The sequence below is a fragment of the Meleagris gallopavo genome, chromosome 1 (genome assembly GCF_000146605.3).
Source record: "Meleagris gallopavo isolate NT-WF06-2002-E0010 breed Aviagen turkey brand Nicholas breeding stock chromosome 1, Turkey_5.1, whole genome shotgun sequence".
Classification (NCBI taxonomy): Eukaryota; Metazoa; Chordata; class Aves; order Galliformes; family Phasianidae; genus Meleagris; species Meleagris gallopavo.
Window position 1 is genome coordinate 11,746,697 of NC_015011.2, and position 13,742 is coordinate 11,760,438.

The window sequence follows — 13,742 nt, forward strand, 5'->3', positions numbered from 1 at the left end:
CCCAGGGCCCCATCCAATCTGGCCTTGAACACCTCCAAGGACGGGGCAAATCTCAGTGGTAACAGAAATTTTCATGGCCAGCATATTACTCTTCTTTGCTTCTAGAATCAGCCTTGTCTTCATATTAAAAAAATACGTCTGTACAAGTGGTCTTCCACTTCAGGAACTTATGGTTGGCTGTCACCCTTTAAACTCTGGAATTCCTTATACAGCTGAAGAACCTGATCACATAATCACAAAATGGCTGAGATTGGAAGGAACCTCAGGGAGCCATTTGGTCCAACCCCTGTCACAACAAGAGCAGTTTGACTGCTTGCCAGAGTTCCCCTGCCAAGGACTTTCACTGAATAGACTGACAGAACACCTCTCTGCCAGAGTCCACGAGGATTTTCACTGGACATTTTCAGCAATGCCTGTCTGGCAGCGTTCCCCCTTGCCCAGACTTCCACTTTAGATTCACAAACATCTAAAAAGAAGATGATGTATTGAAACGACAAACATAACAAGGTTGGGATTGTTTCTGATAAATGCTGCAATAGTGCTAACATATGATAATGGCACCAGCACAGTACACGCTGTCCCAGGTGCTCTTCACCAAGAGGTGAGGCTCAGTGCTTACCAAGAAAGAGTCCCTGTCCTGGTGGAAGAAGAGGAATGCAGTTTCCCATCTCTTATCTCCCATATCTCTTCTCTCTTTCAGTCTCTCTTTCTTTCTCTTCCCCACTTCCACCCCCCTGGAGATAAACTTTCCCTTATATCCTAACCCCTTATCTTGGGGTGATGTTTGGCATGATTTGAGATGAGAGTTGAGCACTATAAGTTATGTATGTTCAGCATGTTCTCCTGAGAGCTCATTAACATACTGAGGGGTGTTAACTTTAATATTAATTTCATGGTTAATGAAACAAAAGGTCTCACTTCAGGCATTGTGGCCCTCAAGATTTTGTGCTGAAACATTATCTGTCTATTCCCACAGCCTTAAACCAAAACAGACCATCCTGCTGCCACAAGCCTTCCTCCTTCAGCTGCTCTTTGTCTTGACCTTGCAGATCTGTATCCCCAAGGTTTAAACAAGAGATAAGCGGGCAGTGGTGATTTTAAAGACTTATATGAAAATCCCACACCGCTGCCCCAGCAGGGACACCCAGAGCAGGGGTGCCCAGCACTGTGGCCAGTGAGCAGACCCGCAGACCCACAGCCTCTGGGCAGCCAGTGCCAGTGCTCAGCCACCCAGTGCAGAAGTGCAGTCCGGTGCTCATTGGCACCTCTGTTCCACTTTGTGACTATGGCCTCTTGCCCTGTCACTGGGCACCACTGAAAAGAGCTCCTCTTTGCACCTTATTTTCTGGTATTTGTAAACACTGATGAGATTCTCAAGCCTCCTCTTCTCCAGGCTGAACTGGCTCAGCTCTCTCAACCTTCCTCACAGGAGAGGTGCTCTAGTCCCTAACCCATCTTGGTGGCTCTGTATGCCTATATCTCTCCTGTGATGGGAGCCCAGAACTGGATGCAGCACTCCAGGGGAGACCTCAGCAGGGCTGGCTGGGCGTGAAGGATCATCTCCTGATCCTTCTGGCAACACTGCCTCATGCAGCCCAAGATACTGATGGTGTGAAATGTGTCCCTTGCATATTACATACAGCCTGGTAAAGATCTGTTCTGCAGCTTGATGAAAAGCTGGACATGATAGAAAAGAGCGACTCAAGACAACATTATCTAACTTATGTTCTCTAACTTTCCAATTGCTCTCTAAATTATTGGAAACTACTTTTTCCTTATTCCAGGTTTCTGTTCTATTGCACTTTAAGGTTCATGTTAGATCTGAGTCCAAAACTTATGTGCAGCAGACTATCCTGGAATCTTTTGATTTTTTTCCTGCTTTTGTTAGTTGGTGTCTTTGCTGAATCAGACTCCTTTCCACAAAGTACCTGTCTGATTTTTCCCACAGAAAGAATGAAAGAAAAAAACCCTGTTATGCTTTGTATCATACTAAGCCTTAAATTAATATTTTATATGCTTAGAATGCTGTCAGTTCATCTCCCTCTTGTGCTTAGAAACAGTTACAGTGCATGCTGCCAGTCTACAGAGCTTGTAGTATTTCATATTAATGTATTCTTATGAAGAAATTGTGATGATAAGGAGGCTCTTGTTGAGGGACTGGGACCTTCAGATAAAAGGGCTGTTTACCAGTCATGGTTTCAAACAGCAGCGCCATGAGAATACATTAATCTGCTGGAGGTTCCAAACTGAAAGAAGGAATAATTTTTCCTGGCATCTGGCAGAATACTGTTATGATCTGATGACCAATTAGCAAACTGCTAACTGAAGAGAGCTAATAAATTGTAAAACAGACATGGGAAGTTGACTCTCTCTAGCAATTTAACTGACCATTTTGATTTCCTCGTATTTTATTTGTAAGACTCATCAAGCAGCAACAGGAAAAACATGGAGGTGAACATTAACAGGACACTAAACTGGGATGCCAAGGCCAGCTAAAAATAAATGTGCTTCTTATCTTTTTGGCTCCAAAGCATACTGTGAACTAAAAGTGACAAGAGACCGCAGCAAGCACAAAATGACTTCTTCACTCAGTACAAGAGGGACACAGCATGCACACTCTCTGGAATAGTGCTTCAATGCTAGTGTTAGTGTAACACTCGCAGAATTCAGTTGTTTCTGATAAAAAGATATGCACTTGGATCTTGCTAAGCTTCTAATCTCAGCTTTGAATAAATCTAATAGGTATCAGTTAAAGCCTCGCTAGAGTAAATCGTTAATTGCACAGGTACATTTTCCCCAGCTGGAAGTTATGTACATACCTGTTGTTATGTAGAACAAAGGGCCTGAGGGGAGGAGACAGGGAAGTAATGACACTTGTGTTCTTGACTAAAGAAAAGGTCATACTGCTATGCAATACCTTCACTGGCTACAGAATTTGGTGATGCTGTAACTCTATACAGAAAAAAGAACAAACCTTTACCTAGTGGCTCTGTCATCAGTTCTGTTTCTATTTGAGTCCACTGCTGATAAATCAATGATCACAGTATAGATTATCTGTCCATTTGGTTGTTTTCAGGTCTACTCCATACCTAGGCTACCACTTCACATCTTCTGCTGCCTGAATTTCCTACAGTAACAGCCCTTTTTGCCCTCATCTAAAATTTGAGACAAATTCTCCTGCCACAAAAGCTGTCCAGTGTGACTGTTCCAGCAGATGTATTTGCAGATTTTAATTTTCTTGTCCTGGCACTGAATTACTCCCTGCTTGATCCTCTCCTCCTCAAACTTATAAAAAGTAATCATCTGTAAGTGTGTGCCATCCAAAATAACCTTCTTTTCTGAGCTTACCCCAGAGGACTACTGGAAGGTTGTGCAAGTCTCCATCTAGTTCACATATGCTGAAACACATGAGTATCTTTTTGCATTGCTTGAAATAGCTATACAGAAATTAAGAAAATCATGTGAAGACAGGGATTTAAACTGCTGTATGGTCCCTCGTATTGAGGAGATAAATGGAAAATGAAGAACTAGACTGATAAAAATAGAACTTGTCTTGAACTCCAGAGTAATATCCAGGTGCACATGCTGTAATTCATATACTGTACAATAGATGGGATGGATACCAAGTAAGCAAAACTTAACTTTAATTTATTCCCTTGGTTATGCAGATAAGACCAGACTTAAGAGGACTTCAAGAACATTTCCTAATATGACTTTTTCAGGACAAGATCACAAGGTATGTAAGTGTGAGACATGCGTCCTCTTCCATCCCATTTTCATACATTAGTAGCCTTATGTAACTTTTAATCTTTCATATCTCTGCAAAGACATGATATATCTTTCCACCATAGCCTAGCAAGCCTTTATCATCAGGGCCAAACTTGTGTTCCTGAAATTATGTTTAAACATCCACTGCAGACAAAGAAATGGCTATCAGTTGCATAAGAAGGTTTACATTAGCTCTGAATGAGCTATCTTGGGTTCAGTAGCAGCAGCCTCTGGCTGCTGTGAGCTATATTACTGAATAAATGAGTAAGTAAGATAGAAAATTAGCATGCTACACTGCTGAAGAAACCAAGATAACTAGTTAAAGTTAGCTTAAATTTGTTAACACAAGCTGTAGTTACACAGGATCAGCAGAGCTGATTTCTCAACTGTACACTGAAATGCAATCCGGCCATGCCTAACCTTCCCCAGTGCCTGGTTTGGATGTGTGGAAAGAGTATCATAAAAACAATCTCTGCTTTCACTGAATTTGTTAGAAAATGGATGAATATTAATTACTTGTATATCAAATTTTACAGCTTCAGAATAATTCACTAGCAAGTAATCTCATCTGTAGTGATCCATTAGCAGTAGGATGAGAGGGAATGGCCTTAAATCGCACAAAGGGAGGTTCAGGCTGGATAGGGGGAAAAATTTCTCCAAAAGAGTGGTCAGGCACTGTAATGGGCTGTGCAGGGAGGTGGTGGAGTCACCGTCCTTGGAGATGTCCAAGAAACATTTAGATATAGTACTAACGAACATAGTTTAATGGGCAATTTTGTTGGTAGGTGGACAGTTGGACTAGATGATCTTTGATGTCTTTTCCAAACATAATGATTCTGTGATTCTATGATTCTATTCTACGATTCTAAGGAGAACCAGGCAGGTTCCAGAACCAAAGGAGGGGAAAGCAGCTGTGCCATGCTCTGGTCTGGGCTGCCATCCGAAGAACTGCAGGATCAGAGTAGGGACCTCATGCACCACAATTGCCCTGCACTTCAGATAGGACTCAAAGCATTTTGGATTATATTACACTAATAATGAGTTTATTGGATACTGCATGCATAAAAAACAATTTTCTCCTAGTTTAACCACACTGCTTAATCATGCCTCCCCAGCAGACAGTAAATCAGATATTTCAGATGCTTTCCCTGCTTTTCTTCAAGTAGCATATCTTAATTTGCTCAGTTAACTAACTCAGGCACTCAGCAGTTTTTTATTCAAACATTATTTAATTAAGTAGGAAAATCATCCTTTTGTATACGCAAAGATACTGAATGTAAATAGAAATACGTATCAAATTGCACTCCCCTGCATGAACACTGCAGTTTGCAATGGAGTCATTTTAAAATGCCAAAAATGCTAGCACCAGAACATTTGCAAATGTCAGAAATTTAATTTAGGTTCTGAAAGTTTTTACTCTGAATAAGTTACACATTTTGTAACTTGCTTAACCTCTCCCTAATTGATGATCTTAAGCTTTTTTTTTTTTTTTCTGAAGGGAAAAAATTATGTATTTGTACTGAGTTCAAGCAATGTAATACTGCAAATTAATTAAAATATCTAAGTGAAGCATGTCAACTACTTTAATTACTACGTTACTCCTAATCTTTTTCATAGGATTTACTAATTTTTTCTTATTTGATAAGAAAACAAAGTTCATATGAAGGGTTAGTTCCTGAATCTGATAATTTTTTAATTCATTTTCCAGTTTCACATTGATCTGGTTAGAAGTCTCAGAGTTACTACAAAGAAACTAAGGATAGATACTAATAACGTTTCCTTTCACGGGAAAGAAAGAACATAGGAGCCTATTTGACAGGAGTTGTTGCATCCTCCCCAGTGAGTGAAACCCATTCCGCTGCTATGGACTAGGCAACTAGTTGAAAAAGAGCAAGTAGGGGGAAAAGGTCGTGTCTAGAAGGATGTACAAATGAGCTTAGAGTACTGCAAGACTGGGGAACTGAAATATAGCTGAGGGTCTTGGAAGGAAGTGCAGGAGATGAGGAAGAAGACTGGGAGAATGCTTTGATAGTATAAAAGTAGGAAGATGTAGGGGATATAGGATATCAATTAATCAAAAAACAACTTTCATTAATTTTACTGCTTATAAAACAAGGTAGTGATTTGATAGGTCAGAGTCTTCTTGGCACTTTTTAATGGAATCTGTCTGCACCTGAATTGCCAAATCTTTTGAAAGTGGAACTTCAGACAGGGATTCGTAAGTTTGGTCTTAAAAATGTACCTGTTGACTCAACATTTAGAATTAGACAAGATTGGTATAAATGATAGTGTAATTTGTACACTTGAGATCTCTGTATCTTTTTTAAATTTGAGAAAATAGCTTTTTTGCAAATCAGAGAGTTCTGGCTTTCCAAACTCGATAAGCTGAGTAATCAGAAAGAATTTGGTTCAGTTCTCATCGCATTTATTTTCAGCTTAGGAACATACAATTTATAAATAGCAATAGTTTTAAAATGAGTATTGAGCTTTACACTTTGATTCTGATTAAGGGACGTAAGAGAAATTGCAGTAATGACTGTAAGATAATACTTTCTCATTTGCACTAAGTTCAGTTAATTTTTTGCAGTAGTTGACCTGCACTCTTCCTAATGCCTAAATTCTCTTCACATTTTTACCAGTGTGTTTCAAATACACCTGAATTCAAATAAAACTGTCTCTCTTGTGAATATTTTTAGTTCTTAAAGTAAAACAGTCTCCAGTCAGTTATGTGATCTGTCTAGTTTCACGGTAGAGATTCTGAATTTGGTATCTTTTTTTTAAAGCAAACCATCGTTTTGTTAGTCTGAGCTGCAACTTGGCAAGTCTAGCTGGGACAAACTGAGTGTGTTTTTGCTCATAAGCCATTGCTGAGCATGTTGGTAATTTGGAGCCCAAGTCACGTGGCATACCTTTGTCACGTCAGTATTTTTGGACCTAAGCAAAGGATAGTCTAGTCATGAAGAGTGTGTTGTGCATAGGAGTTACTGTAGATATTGGCCACCTATGGCTGCTGTGTGATATTGCAGTTCAGTGGTGAGCCACAGTGTGCTGTGAAGATCGTTTCCTTCATATGGGTATCACAGCTTTGAAGGAATAGGACTTTTCACTCTGCTCTGGAGAGAGTTTTTCACATTTCCACAATTTGTAAAGGGCAGATTCAGATCTGTAAAGAGGAGTGTGAGACAAGCAGCTGCTGATTAATGCTTTCTGCTTTGTGCCTAATGAATTTTATGGATTAGAGTGAATAAAAAGCTAATTTGTCTCTTTAAGCATATATTGATATAAATGTGATCATTTTCTGCACTAGGTAACCTGGGTTAATGGAGTGTTGTTTCACTGTGTTCTGTCTGTATCAACAATGTCTTTGAGTGGCCTGAACTTGCCATTCCTTACAAATGGGTGAGCATCAATAAGCACTTCAACAAACAGATATTTCTTAAGCTGTCAAACTTAAAGCCTGAATAACATAAGGAGGGCAGTCAGACCTGCCAAATGGAAACAATGAGCATTTTATTCTAAAAAATGTAGAATGGGTTACAAATCAAACAAAACTTAAAAGTTCAGTTGAACTGCAACTCAGCTGTAGTTTATGAAAATGTTACTAAAGAAAAGACTGAAGGCAGCACCAGCGCCTGCTACCAACTGCCTGCTTTTCTGCTTTTCTCTCTATTCTATGAAGAAAGGCTAAGTGAACTGGGTCTGTTTAGCCTTGAGAAAAGACGACTGAGAGGGGACCTGATCCAGGTTTATAAATATCTGAGGTGTGGCAGCCATAGCGGTGAGGCCAGTCTCTTTTCAGTGGTACGTGGAGACAGGACGAGGGGAAACGGACATAAGCTGCAGCATAGGAAGTTTCGCATGAATGTGCGTAAGAACTTCTTCACGGTGAGGGTGACGGAGCACTGGAACAGACTGCCCAGGGGGGTTGTGGAGTCTCCTTCTCTGGAGATATTCAAGTCTCGCCTGGACGCCTACCTGTGCGACCTGGTGTAGGGAACCTGCTTTGGCAGGGGGGTTGGTCTCAATGATCTCTAGAAGTCCCTTCCAACCCCTACTATTCTGTGATTCTGTATTTCTATTCCCTTCCTGCTTCTTTCATGTATAGCACAATGCACTACAGGCACACAATGGGAAAGGGTTCCTTGATCTGATGCAGTTAAAGTTCTTCATGTTCTGCTGCCAATTCCAGCACACACAGGAAACTAGAGAGAGACCTAAAGAGTTAATGTCTCACCAAGAAGCTGAAGCAGCAGCAGACCAAGAAGCAGGTGTCCCTGATTCCATACAGAAGCACAAACATGTACAGCCAACATCACCATGATCTAGGCTCTTCCCTTTAGCTTTCACCTGTAAGAAACTCTGTTGAAATTCTTGGGTCTGCACACTCTAAACACCTGAATTTGAAAAGATAATGCTGTTTCCTTACTTAAATTTCTCCCATACTGTCCATTCTTGCAAACTGCTTTTTCTGTTGTCTCTTTTCCTGCAGTAATTTAGTATTCTCTACTGAATGATGGTTGTCATGAGTGCTGCAAAATGCTTTTTGGTACTCTGTGGCAACGTGTATACTGAAGCAAGGCAGCAAAATGCCATAGCCCTCCAACCTGGAGCCTCAGACTACAATCAAAGCCAGTCATTTGCTGTGTGTATGTGGAAGAAATAGACCCCCAACCCTCCCAAATACTTCTACAGCATTGAGACATCAATCACAACTTTACCACGGTAGATTTTTCACTCTCACTCACATACACAAGTAGCAAGCAATCACTGATTAACAAAATCATAAGAACAGAAAAAGCAATAAAATATATTATGTTAATTCACATTTTACTTTTAAGAAAGATGTTTTATTCCAGGAGAAAACAATATGAATGTCAGTGAAACAGCTACCAGAGAAGAGAAAGTAAAAGAGCTGAGTTTACTGGTCAAGGCTGTCTGTCTTTCCTGGCAATCCATCAAACATATGCATATTTTGGAAATCCCTGAATGATGAAAAATGTGTCTTTTCAGTGTTGGAAGAGGAGAGTTTCTTTCCAAGAATACAGTGGTGCTTTTTAGAAGACCAGTGACTGAGCAATATGTGCGTCAATGGAAGTTCTTTTCAGAACAAACCTTACCCTACCAGTGTAGGCAGCTATTGACTAACATCACTGGCTGACTAAAATTCTTGTTGCATGAAAAGTACAGATAAATTGCTTTAGCAAGCACTTTCTGAATGGTGTCTGTGAAGCAGACTCCTCCCTCGGCACAAGTTAAGAGGAGGAGGAAAAAGAACTGTCAGGGCTTCAGCACTGAGGCCTTGCTTGGCTGATTTATCCCAGATGAAACTGGGGTTGGCCAACAGGACTTCAGCCAAAAATGCTACTGCTCTCCTTTTCTCCACCATTTTTCCTATTCCACTCCAACACACAGTTTCCACAGAAACAGAGTAGCACAGACAGTACAGTTTGGGTGCCTTTCTGCAGAGGTAAATGTTGTTTAACTGAACTGTGATTAAAATATTGGCTAGTTAACATCTCATTCTGGTGAAAAGCTTTATTAGAGTTAAAATTCAGAGATTATCTGCATAAGAATAAACATATTTGAAATTCCTCTTCCTCTCTCAACATTTTAAACCTTATATAGTAATGCGGGAACTGCATGACTGTCTGGCAGCAGAAATACCTAAACTAATATTCTAATTCATCACCTAGGACTTTTTCAGTATTTTTCCCCACTATTCATCATCAACACTGGCAAATGTCTGACAGAAGAAACAGAATCAAGCAAACCACTGTAACAGCCCACTACACAGCCTGCACTGTGTCTCACAGCCAAGGTGAGACCCAAAGCAGAATCCTTCCTACCATTGTGCTTATTTCTTTATTAGAAGGTAATTTTTTACTCTGAAGTGCACAGTGAAGGTGGCTGCATTGGGACACCAAGCAGGTACCTGAGCAATGTGGTTCACTGAAATGCTAACTCCAGTTCTGCCACTGAATGTTTCAGACAGCCTCCTGACCTTCCAACTGCCTGTAAATAATTTTCCCATCAGAAAAATGTTGTCATGCCAGTCATTAAGCCCAGTGATTAAAAGTTGGCAAGTACCTCTCATTCCTTATAACAGGCACACTTTGCTGGTTTATTTTCAGGCTTCTGGCCCTCATTCTCAGCTGCATGGGAGAGCTTATTTGCATGCTGACAGTGGTGATGTGCTGGCCCAGTGAACGCTCAGCCAAACAAACTGCTACGAGATGGCACTGTGGTGCAATATGCTCTTATCACCATACTTGAAATCATGAATGTTTACTGTATTCCTAGGCAGCAGATAGAAGTCCTTTGTCCTTCTTTTGTCACGTAGCCAGGAGGAAATGGGAATTACTTTTGCCTGTGCTAATAAGTTTGGACAAATCTGTAAGAGAAAGAAGGATCGACAGTATCTCCTGAGTGCAGAAAAGAAGGTGCTGATAGGTGAAGGACTGCATGTATTCTGAGGTCATATTATCCTCAAACTATGTGAAGAATTAGGCATGTGAAGAGGGAACGCTAGGTGTTGCCACAGCGTAAAAGAGAGCAAAACACAGTAGTGTTGGGCAGTGAGATTTTAATGTAATTCACCGCTATGATTAAAAGCATACCACGAGTATTGCCACAGTCCATTTCAGCCTTGTATCTATCAACACTTGATATGTATGCTGTGACTTCTAAAGCATTTTTAATGGCTAGATCCAGTTGTGCAAAGGACAACATTTCACACCAGTACCAGTGATCAAAAACAATCAAAGAAATTTTATGGAAAACCAAGTGTGACAGCAGATATGGCCAGGGCTGGCAGGCACATACAAAGCAGCAGCACAGCTCATTTTCTCTCTCCATTTCTGCTTTCCCCCTGCACATGAGGCAGCAGCCGTGCTGCAGGAGGTGATCACACCCAGCACATCCATGTACACCTGCTGCTCGGTAGCCTTGGGAGAGCAGTGAGAGCAACTGGCCCCACTAGGAGGTAATAGTTCAGGCTTTGTATGCAGGCTGCCTTGGTTGTTTTATTCTTCCCATCCACAGTGTTCCAGCATAACTACACAGGAAGGTCTTCCAAACCCTGGAGGTGAAAGGCCTCCTGAGATAATTATGGGTACAGGAAGAAATATGTTATTATTCCCCCAGCTCAGATTCCCTGAGTCCCTGCAACACTTGCTCTTTACTGTTCTTGCAAAAATCAAATGCTGCCACACAAAGATAGAGACATTGGACCTGTGGGCAGTAACATCCTGTTTTGTGTGCAGTGCTGCCAAGCTTCAGGCATCTAACAAACTTTTAACAGAGAAAGAGAAGGTATAAATGAATTTCACAGTTACTCCACAAATTCAGTGATTAAAGTTTTACCTAACATTCTGGACACATATATCCTAACCTAAAATTACTCTGTATAGCACAATTCCTGACTGATTACAGCTGTTTATATACATATATATGTTTTGTTTTGTTTTGAAGAGAAACTTGGTCAGAAAAATCTTCTCTGCCTAAAATTCTGATAGTATACCTACAAAACATGTTTCTCTACCTTTCTACTATTGCAGACTAATTGATCAAGGGAACTGGAGAGATCAATCTGAAAAATTAACACTTTTTCATTTTTAAAATAGAATGGGGGAAGGAAAAACGAATCCACTTAAAGGCAATGGCCTTTGAGTTAATGGCCCTTAAAAGCTCCATAAATTTCAATTTTTTTTTTGTCTTTGTTTTGGAAGTCTGTATGATTCTTTTTTTGACTGCTCTCATCATACTTCAAAAGAACTTCCTAATTGAAATTGTTTACCTTGAGCATTAAGTTCTCCATCTCCCTCCATAACAGGTTTTTTTCATAACGCTTTACTTCTGTATTTTGCTTGCTAATGAATTATCACCTCCACTTTTCATTTCACACAAGGCTTCAAAACAGGCATTAGAAATGCAAACAACCTACATATGAAAAAAACACATTAGGCTTTTAATAGTTCTTTCATTCTAGTTCTCTGTGGTGCTATTAGTGACACAGGTAAAAAAATCAGACAAGTGCAGCTGGTGCAAAGGGTGTAAAATTACAACTTAATCAGTCAGATTGTCTGTGCCCCCGGGAGGGTTAAAGCTGAAGAGTGATAACTGATATTGATGCTCTCCTTTATTATTTTTTTCCATAGAGAGGAATACACCTTTGGGTTTTTGAGGATCCTGCTTGGAAGAGACTGATTTGACATGCTCTTGACATGAGTTCTCTTCCTACCCAGATTTACACTCCCACCTGCCAACGCACGCTGTCCTGATTCCCCTTCCTGGTGAGCCTGAGGGCACAAAGCCATCATAAGCTCAAACTTATTACAGGCCAGAACTGTGGTGACCATGGCTGGTCATTGTTTTTTCAACAAAAAACAAACAAACAAAAAACCCACTTCTTTTAGGCTGCGTTAAATAACTATATTCACATTTTAACTGAGATTAAAATATAATTTTAAGAATACCACCTGAATGATATAAAGGCCATTCATGATGGAGTATTTTTAGTTGTTAAACTAACCTGAGGAGGGGAAAAAAAAAAAAAAAAATCAAGTTAGAGTTGCAGTCATATTTTCTTATACTTTGGTATGTAAAAAGGAGCACTTGTCTAAGGGAAAGAGAAAGCGGTGATGAACATACTGTTCTTTGCCTGCCTGCACTCAGAAACATCATAGCAGAACATGACCAAATATGCCATTTTGAAGGCATGATGTTCTCTACAGGTCATAATGGCTCTGTTTTATCTCAGAAACAGACATGAGATTCCCTCCTTCCTGTCCCCAAGCTGTAGAAAGGTCAGTCTCAAGGATTTTGCCTGTACAGTCTTTAACACAGGCAATTAGTTCTTTAGTAAGTTGAAGATTGCTTACCGGTTTTAAGAAAGGGGTAATTAAATTTGCTGAATATACTGGAAAACTTAAGAAATGCACAGAAATGATAGTATAGCTACTTACCTTGAGGTAGCACCTGCAGGTCCTTCAAAATGCTGGTTCTTCCCTATGTGAGACACTTCATACCACTCCAAATTCTATTCAATTCAAGCTAATGGTAATGGATGGAAGATCAACAGTCAACAGGGAGAGCTAGGGCAGGGAGAGTAGGGTAATTATCATACCAAGCAGAGGTTGTAACATATGAGCTTCTTAATTACTGACAGGATTTTGTAGACAAAGTGGTACTTACTGTAGGAATCTGGGGGAGGAAAAAATTAATGTTTTCGGGAACCTCTTGTGCAACATGAAAGAAGCAATAAGTTACAGGAGAGAAAAAAAAAAAAAGTTGGATGTGTGGGAGAAGTCTTACTGAAAGATTGCCCAGACAGATATTTTCAGGCAGATAGTATCATGTCTTTGCCTTGGATGGGTGAAGGTATGACCTTGCAACACCTACATACAGCAGCTATAGCAGTAATTCATAAGAAGACAACACGATTCAAATGACACAAAGCTCTTTTTCACATTTCTTCTACTGCCAAGACAGCCTGGGAATTGGGAAACTGCAGTCACAGCTCTGGAATCCTCTAAAAGGTCTGAAAAGACAAATTATATGTGTTGAAGTTAATGATGATTTTTGCACTACCGCTCGAAACAGAAAGGTGAACACAGACATTCCAGTAAGGTCAGAGAACGCACAGCGCAGACACAGCCCTCTTTGATAATGGCCCCACGATCTGCACGGCGCAGGCTCCGAAATGGCGCTTCCCGCACCGCCCGTCCCGGGACTGAGCGCGGCCAGCAGCGCCTCGCTGTGCTGACTCACTGCCTGTACCGGCCGGGGGAAAACTAAGCTGCTTCTGTACAGCTGTTGTACTTTAGAGGAATTTATAATAAATTCCCGCCTGCTTCCCCTAGATGCTTCAAAGCAGTCTTTTCGCTTCTAAAGGGATCTTCAGCGGGCCGGAGGTGCAGTACAGGCGCTGATGGGCACCACCGAGGCCGTCGGCTCGTTGGGAAAAGGAACCCATC

The 13,742-nt window shown here is 40.7% G+C and overlaps 1 long non-coding RNA gene across 3 annotated transcripts; it reads right to left on the bottom strand.

Moving 5' to 3' along the window:
• Nucleotides 1–7,782: 7,782 nt before the first annotated feature.
• Nucleotides 7,783–13,736, bottom strand: LOC104914493. Of its 3 annotated transcripts, none has more exons than XR_004159358.1 (3): nucleotides 12,732–13,736; nucleotides 11,564–12,298; nucleotides 7,783–10,159 (listed from the first exon to the last, which is right to left on the bottom strand). It is a non-coding gene; the product is annotated as an uncharacterized LOC104914493 (long non-coding RNA). The 3 variants fall into 3 exon arrangements; XR_004159357.1 differs by having other exon boundaries at nucleotides 7,783–10,864; XR_004159356.1 differs by lacking the exon at nucleotides 7,783–10,159 and having other exon boundaries at nucleotides 11,470–11,706; nucleotides 12,246–12,298.
• Nucleotides 13,737–13,742: the final 6 nt, after the last annotated feature.